Genomic DNA, 8,635 nt, shown 5'->3' on the forward strand with positions numbered 1-8,635 from the left:
AACCCAAACCAATGACATCCCCAAAGCAGACCCATCTGATTCTCTGCAGTTCCCTTCTCAGCCCATTAAAGTGCTGCTCAAATGCAGCTGTAATGGAGAGCACAGAGTCAGCTGGAGCTGCTCTCCAATTTCTTCCCTATTTGTGCAATGCAAACCATATTTTAGTCTCTTCCTAATGAAGGATGCTTCCTGCCCTGTCTGGAGTGCTTTGTCTCCCAAGGGCATCCTACTCAGGATCCATCTGTGGTGAAGAGGATTGTTGGCTGAGCTGGGTTCTTGGCTCCTCAGCACCACCCAGGACAGCTCAGGGTGATTTGGGACAAACACTTTCATCCCAAGCCTGGAGACTGCTCCTGGGGCATCCAAATTGCTCCAGGTGAATTAAGGGAAGAAAGGATGTCTGGCCAGAGTGGTGTGGTCTTGGAGAGGGAGCTGGGACAGCCAAAGAGTCACCAACTGAGCTCTAGGATGGGTTGGGTTGGAAGGGACCTGAAAGATCAACTAATTCCAAGCCTTCTGCTATGGGCAGGGACAACTTCCACCAGGCCAGGTTACTCAAAGAAATACAAATATCTGATACTTGACACTGGGAGATCTCCCTTTTCAACTGGAGGGTTTCTTTCTGCTCCTTAAAAGCATCCAGTGATAAAGAAATTGAAGAAGCTGTGGTGGGCAACAGTCCTGGGGAGGGATCAAGGCACCATTTTAGGTTCAGCTAATTTTTGTCTAATTAGAAATGCTGACCTCAGAGATCTAAAGCTCCCAGGTGGGTTAAAAGATGCAACCCTGGCCCCCATCTGGTCCTCTTGGCTTTTGGAGATGACCCCTTCCAGTTTGTGTGGGAAAACCTCTTTAAGGAGAGTAATTCTTAGGAGCAACTAAATAGCAAGAAATTGCAGCTGGTGATTTGTGCTTGGCAAGAAATGGCAAGAAAAGCAGAATGGTTGGATCAGGGAGAGGGAGATGGAAGGAGGTGAAACACAGCAGGGATGAAACTGTGACCACTCAATTCTGATGCTGTCCTGAAGGAGGGGTAAAAAAAAGAAATACCCAATTAGTTCCATCAAGGATGAATTTGTGTTCTGGGTCACCAGGGTGGTCCAGATGTGGAAGAGGTTCCAGGTGGTGTAGAAACTACACGACTGTGTTAGTATGTAAAGCAGTTGTACTAAACAAAAGGCTGCAGGAAGTGAAGAAAACTTTTTTTCTAAAGTTTATCAGCCTTCAGAGGAATCATCTTTAGGTGAAGGAAGCTGCTAGAAACACAACATGCAGGCAAGAAGCAGTATTAGCAATGCTTGGGTTAAGAATTCCAAAGGGAATGATTTTTTTGAAGGGAAGCAGATGAGAATGTATCAAAGAAAAAGATGTAAAAGATGAGGTGAACTTCACTACAACATCACTACCACTCAGCTGTCTGGATAATGCCTACACAGGAACAAGTTTGGGCTCCAGGAAAATGGAATTGAGTAGATAGGGATAACAAGGAGGCTCTGGGATGAAAGTGTGTAACTTAGGAGAATCATAGAACTGGCTGGGTTGGAAGGGACCTCAGAGCTCATCAAGTCCAACCCTTGATCCACTCCCCCCGTGGTTCCCAGCCCATGGCACTGAGTGCCACATCCAGGCTCTTTTGAAGTATCTCCAGGGATGGAGAATCCACCCCTTCCCTGGGCAGCCCATTCCAATGGCTGAGCACCCTCTCCAGAAAGAAATTCTTTCTAATGTCCAACCTAAACCTCCCCTGGCACAACTTGAGACCTCTTGTGCCCTCTTGTCTTGCTGAGAGTTGCCTGGGAAAAGAGCCCAACCCCCCCCTGGCTCCAACCTCCTTTCAGGGAGTTGGAGAGAGTGATGAGGTCTCCCCTGAGCCTCCTCTTCTCCAGCCTCAACACCCCCAGCTCCCTCAGCCCTTCCTCACAGGACTTGTGCTGGATCCCTTCCCAGCCTCCTTGCTCTTCTCTGGACCTGCTCCAGCACCTCAAGCTCCTTCCTGAGCTGAGGGGCCCAGAACTGGACACAGGACTCAAGCTGTGGCCTCCCCAGGGCTGAGCACAGGGGCAGAATCCCTTCCCTGGACCTGCTGGCCACGCTGTTCCTGAGCCAGCCCAGGATGCCATTGGCCTTCTTGGCCACCTGGGCACACTGCTGCCTCCTCTTCAGCTTCCTGGCAATCCAGACTCCCAGCTCCCTTTCTGCCACTCTGTGCCCAGCCTGGAGCTCCCCATGGGGTTGTTGTGTTGAACCTCATCCCGTTGGGATCAGCCCAACTCTCCAGTCTGTCCAGGTCCCTCTGCAGAGCCCTCCTGCCTTCCAGCTGATCCTCACTCACCCCCAGCTTAGTGGCATCTGCAAATTAGAGAAGAGAAACTTCTGGCTTAGTTTAGCAGCCAAAATTTAAAGGAGACCACAACGTAGGTCTTGGTTAATATTTTTTTTATGGAATATTTAATATCTAACTCTTAATGTCCAAGTTTTATGGAAGATCTGCACCCTCTGGAGCAGTGGCTGGAAAACAGGAGCTTAAAATAAGATTCAAGTGCTACATTTAGGGAAGTGAAGCCAGGTCCTGGCCAACAGCAATGATGGATCATAGAAACGTAGAATGATTTGGGTGGAAAGGGACCTTTAAAAATCATCTAGATGGAAATGCTGTACACATTTTTTTATTTTTTTTGTCTCTTTTCATTCAGGTTAAACCTCTCCCTCTAAAGAAAAAACCTGTGGCCTTCCTTAGGTGCTTAAAAATAGGTGGTGCAATTAATTAAACCTGAGTTAATTATTCCCAGGTTATTTATGCCTGAGAGAAAGTGGCACTTCCATGGGGCTCTTTGTGTCATCCAGGAAACTTATCTGGACCTGATGAATAAATTATTATTTCTCTTCAGTGATTATTAGTGGGACCTGCAGTGAGGAGCTCAGATTTGGGTGTCTGGTTACTGGGTGCCAAATTTAGAGCTGGTAAATCCTGCCCTTGCCATCCAGCTCTTTGCTCAACTTCTGGGAGCAGGAGCAGGGAAAGGAGGATTTTGGGGATGTCCTAGGGATCAAGTGGCTTCTTTGGGGGAGCTGGAGGTCCATTGCTGCCCCATTCCCAGAGCTGCACTGAAGAAAGGATCTCTTCATTTTGTTCAGCATCACCTTTGAAGCTTCTCTGAGAGCCCAGCAAGGGCTGAGAGGAGGAAAAACTCCAAAAGGAGCCAGATCTGAGCTGCTATCAGACACTCAGGGCTGTAAAACATCAGCTAAACCCCAAAGCAGTAAATTGCTCCCTGGCAGGTTTGCAATTTTAGGTCAGAACAGCTTGACACTGGCTCTTGTAACTAAAAATAATACATATATTTATATATTTGTGATTGCTTTGTGTCTGATTCATTTCAGACAGGCAGAAACTGTCAGTGGTGGTGGTGGGAGAAAGCAGAGGGAAAAGGGGAGAGCTGCTGGGAACAGGAGTTTCATTCCTCAGCAGCAGAAAAGAAAGATTGTAAAAGGCACTGATTTTCCTAGTCCTTCTTTTTCCTTTCTTTTCCTTTTTCCTTTCCTTTCCTTTTTCCCGTCCCTTTTTCCCATCCCTTTTTCCCGTCCCTTTTTCCCGTCCCTTTTTCCCGTCCCTTTTTCCCGTCCCTTTTTCCTGTCCCTTTTCCCTTTCCTTTTCCCCTTATTGCCCCTTCTTTTTCCTGTCCCTTCTTTCCCCTGTTCCCTTTCCCCTGTTCCCTTTCCCCTGTTCCTTTTCCTTTCCTGTCCCTTTTTCCCGTCCCTTTTTCCCGTCCCTTTTTCCCATCCCTTTTTCCCGTCCCTTTTTCCCGTCCCTTTTTCCCGTCCCTTTTTCCCGTCCCTTTTTCCCGTCCCTTTTCCCTTTCCTTTTTCCTTTATTGTCCCTTCTTTTTCCTGTCCCTTCTTTTTCCTGTTCCTTTTCCCTGTTCCTTTTCCCTGTTCCTTTTCCCTGTTCCTTTTCCCTGTTCCTTTTCCCTTTCCTGTCCCTTTTTCCTGTCCCTTTTTCCTGTCCCTTTTTCCTGTCCCTTTTTCCTGTCCCTTTTCCCTTTCCTTTTCCCTTTCCTTTTCCCTTTCCTTTTCCCTTTCCTTTTCCCTTTCCTTTTCCCTTTCCTTTTCCCTTTCCTTTTTCCTTTATTGTCCCTTCTTTTTCCTGTCCCTTCTTTTTCCTGTCCCTTCTTTTTCCTGTCCCTTCTTTTTCCTGTCCCTTCTTTTCCCTGTTCCCTTTTCCCTGTCCCTTTTCCCTTTCCTTTTCCCTTCTTTTCCCTATTCCCTTTTCCCTTCTTTTCCCTATTCCCTTTTCCCTGTTCCTTTTCCCTTTCCTTTTCCCTTTCCTTTTCCCTTTCCTTTTCCCTTTCCTTTTCCCTTTCCTGTCCCCTTTCCTGTCCCCTTTCCTGTCCCCTTTCCTGTCCCCTTTCCTGTCCCCCTTTCCTGTCCCCCTTTCCTGTCCCCCTTTCCTGTCCCCCTTTCCTGTCCCCCTTTCCTGTCCCCTTTTCCTGTCCCCTTTTCCTGTCCCCTTTTCCTGTCCCCTTTTCCTGTCCCCTTTTCCTGTCCCCTTTTCCTGTCCCCTTTTTCCTGTCCCTTTTTCTTGTCCCTTTCCCCTTTCCTTTTCCTTCCTTCTTCAATCTTCCTTCTTGTTTTCATTCGGGTTTTTTTGTTGTTTTTCTATAAATCCACCTTCTAATGAGGCTTGATTGATGTTCCTGCTTTTCCTGCAGCATGGCTGGGCTTTGAAAAAAAAAAAAAACAAACCAAAAAACTAACAATATTTATCCCTAATTGCATGTGATTACACCCAGCTGCAGGCTACAGGTGGTTCAGGAGCTTCAAATAAATGCTCAAGTGTCCTCACCAGGAGGAGGTGACCCATCTGGATCTTCATGTAGAAAACTTGTTGAGTGATGGGAAAGCCTGGAAGGGTCCAGATGCAACATTTTTAAAAAAAAAATAGTAATTATAATTGATCTGTGGCTTCATAGGTCAAGGGCCAATGTAATGGGTATTTAGGAAAAAAAACCAAACTTATCATAATGATTGAATTCAAGTGTGGGAGCTGAAGAAGGTAAATTGTGGGGTAGATATCTCTGTTGCCATGGTCATGAGGCTTGCTTGTGCCTGAGGGGCTCCTGGGTTGGCTAAAGAGCATTTTTTGTGGTTCCAGACTTTTAACATCCTCCCATGTTCTCCCTGAGAACCTCATTTTCCTTACCTGGAGCTGTTAATGGTCTTGGGTTCAGCAGCTTCAGACTGAACCCTGATGCAACTTTTCATCTGACAACGGGGGCAGCCACCCAGTGGCATCTTAAGCAGAGCTGGGGCATTTTAGGTGGCTCTGAAGGCATTTTGGTGGTGATTGGGTGCTCCTAAAGATGTTTGGGTGGGTGGGTGGTGGCTCTGGAGATGCTTGGGGGGGTTATAGGAGGTTGGGTGGGTGCTTTGGTGGGTCTAGAGGTAGTTGGCTGGGTTGGTTTTTTAGTAGAGGAATAGATTTAGTTGTAAATAGATTTAGACCATGTTCTGAGACCATGTCTAAACTTTTCCTTAACTTTTACACGGATTTGGGTCTGGGATTCCATTACTTAGTGTTCTTCTCACCTTCATTTGAGCTACAGTCACACATGAGGAGTATTTTTAGGTGTTTGCATCCAGCATCTCATCCATCCCATTCCCCTGGAGGCTCCAAATGAAGGTTACTCTCCCTTGAGCCCAGCAATGTGCAGCTTAAGTGTTCTACAAACTCCACTTAACACCCTTTGTATCCAACAAATCTCTTCTCTCTCTATGGCAACCTGAAAGTAAAAGCTCTTGGGAAACATCTGAAAGTCTTTAATTAATCCCTTGGCTTTTTTAAATAGCCCTCAATCCATCAGGATCTGCCTCGGGTCCACTGAAGCTGTTGATAATCACAGAAAATATTTTAAGGTTGCTTTTGATCTTTTTTTTCTTTTTTTCCCCCTCCCTACCCTCAAATCTGTGTTGCAGTTTTCCAGGCCAGGATTACAGAAGATCAGAAGTATCTCTATTTATTTTCTTTCTTTCTTGATAGACTTTTTCTGGTCTGAAAAAATCTCCTGAAGATGACAAGCTCTGAAGTTGCCTTCTAGCAGAGTTTCACCTTTTGACTTGGAAGCTCCAGACTTCAATCCAGAGCCCAAAATCTTAGGAAAGGTCTGAGAAATGCAGGATTTGACTAAATAAGAGGATAATTGACTAATCCACATATTACATCCCAAACACCTGGTGTGGCTTCCCACCTTCCCTACCAATCCAGGTCTCTCAAACCCTGGTGCAGGTTATCCTGATAGTTTTTTCCATGAGGAATATCTTATATCAGGGGGCAGAGCATCTTTAGGTGGCCCATGGGGTTGGCTGATGGGCCTTAACTTCACCCAAATGCAATGGAGCCCTGCTATAATATGATATAAAAATTTCTATGATGTAAAACTACTGGTTTACATGACCAGGTTCCAGTTTTCTGTCTGCTTTTTAAATTATTTCATTTTTTTTTCCTGTCTACTCTGAGTCTCTTCTTTAGAGCTCTGCAAACAGACAGGAATTTTTTTCACAAAGGAGAAAAAAAAAACCCCAGATAAATCAAACAATGGCTGAGAAAAGCCTTGGGATGGGAATGAGAGATAATGATATCAATTACAAACTCAATAATGAACCACATGGGGGGGACTGGGAAGCTGGGGTCTATTCCAGCTGGTTTCTCACTCCTTTGGAACAATAAAGTGGATTTAACAAGGACAAAGATTTCCCCAAGCAAAATCCTGGTGTTTTTCTGGTTGTGCTGCAGATTCTTCCTGGGGTTGATTACAAAATAGTCATAAAATACCAAGGGGCTGATTTTCAGCTATGCCCAAACCCCCCTAAAGGGTGAATGTAAAAAGTGATGGGGTTTATATTTCTATTATTTATATTTATTCTTCTTTGGAAGAAGAAATTTCTCTACTAGAGGCAGTGGGAATGTCAAGGTTTCTCCCTCCCTGACTTGTCCCAATTCTGTTTGCAGAGCATCCCTGGAGTATATTGAAGGTTTGATGAGCAAAATCAATATTAGTGTGAACTGTACCATCACCTCTTCCCCATTTTGTGTGTAAGCTGCCTGAAATTCCTACTTTATCTTAGCTGGAGCTCTTGAACAGATGGGAAAGCTGAAAAGCTAAGGAATGGACCAGTGCTATATGAATTTCATGGATTTTATGGGAGCTAAATGCATTGTCTGAGCAGCTCTCTGCAAAGATAAAACAAAATAGATTTGTGCCTTCTCTCTTTTTTTTTTTTTCCATCTTCATGTTGCTGGAACACAGGTGTGATGCTGGAAGAGCCCTTTCTCATTCTTCTGGGTGTTTATCCAGAACCTCTTAAGGGCAGAGCATGGGAAAGCATTTTAAAGGTCAGGATTCAGAGGCACTGAGGGGTGGGGAGGTACAGATTGGGGGTACAGAGAGGATGGGGACAACCTGGAGAGGGTCCAGAAAAGAGCCCTGGGGATGATCAGAGGAGTGGAGCAGCTGAGATATGAGGAGAGGGTGAGAAATCTGATTTTTTCAAGCTTAAGAAGGCTCAGGGAAGATCTTATTATGATGTTCCAGTACTTAGAGGGGGCTCCAAAGCAGCTGGAGACTCCCTGTGTCCAAGGAGTCCCATGGACAGGACAAGGGGCAATGGGCACAAGGTGCTCCTGGGGACATTCCCAGTGGACACCAGAGGAAAATTTTTCCCCCTGAGGACAGTCAGACCTTGGAATGGTCTCCCAGGGGAAGGGGGGGATTCCCCCACTTGGGAAAGTTGGAAGTCTCAGCTCCAGGGGTGCTGAGACATCTCAGATCAACAATAATATGAGAAGGGTTGGAGCAGATGGGCCTGGAGGTCCCTTCCCACCTCACATTCTGGGATTTGATGAGTTTGCATCAACACAAACCTGTAAAAACTCCAACTGGACCTGGGGAAGAGTCCCCAGCTCCAGGTGAAAGGCAGGAGATCCCTCTCTAATGTTCTGGGTCCCAGCAGGGCAGCATCATGGAAATATTTCCAATATCTGCCAGGATAGTTTGTTAATCTTTGTACAGTTAACCCAGGGGACTGAGAATTCTTCCAAGAGGTCTATGAAAGAGGAATTTTTTTTTTTTTCAAAGCAATTCCATTCAATATTTAGAGGCTTTTATTACCTCTTAGCTCCCAAGCAGAGAGTGTGCATCAATCTGCACGTCTGAAAACACTTGAACCCCATTAAACAAGAGCATTATCCTGTTTATTTTTTATTCCTTATTGCGTGGGTTTTTTGGTGTTCTGCTTTCTGAATTTTTTAAGCTCTCTGAAATGCTCTGTTTGGCCCCTTTAACTTCTCTCTTTGCCTTGATGGGCTGGCTTAGCATAAATTAAATTATTCAGGATAACTACATTGTACAATTATTTGAAGCCAAAAGTCCTTGCAGAGCTTCTGAGCAGCCTGTGATCCATCTGATCTCAGAGACAGAGAAACAGACTGCTCATCTCATCTGATTTTTGAATACCTGGCAGTCAACCTGCTGCACAGCTCCTGTTCCCAGCTGAGATTTGCTCCCTCTGATGCACTCTGAGTAGCAGATAAGTTTTCAAGGAAATCTGGGAGAAGTCAAGCAGAGCAGAAAATGACACC

This window comes from Heliangelus exortis, chromosome 2, assembly GCF_036169615.1.
Source record: "Heliangelus exortis chromosome 2, bHelExo1.hap1, whole genome shotgun sequence".
In the NCBI taxonomy this organism is placed as follows: Eukaryota; Metazoa; Chordata; class Aves; order Apodiformes; family Trochilidae; genus Heliangelus; species Heliangelus exortis.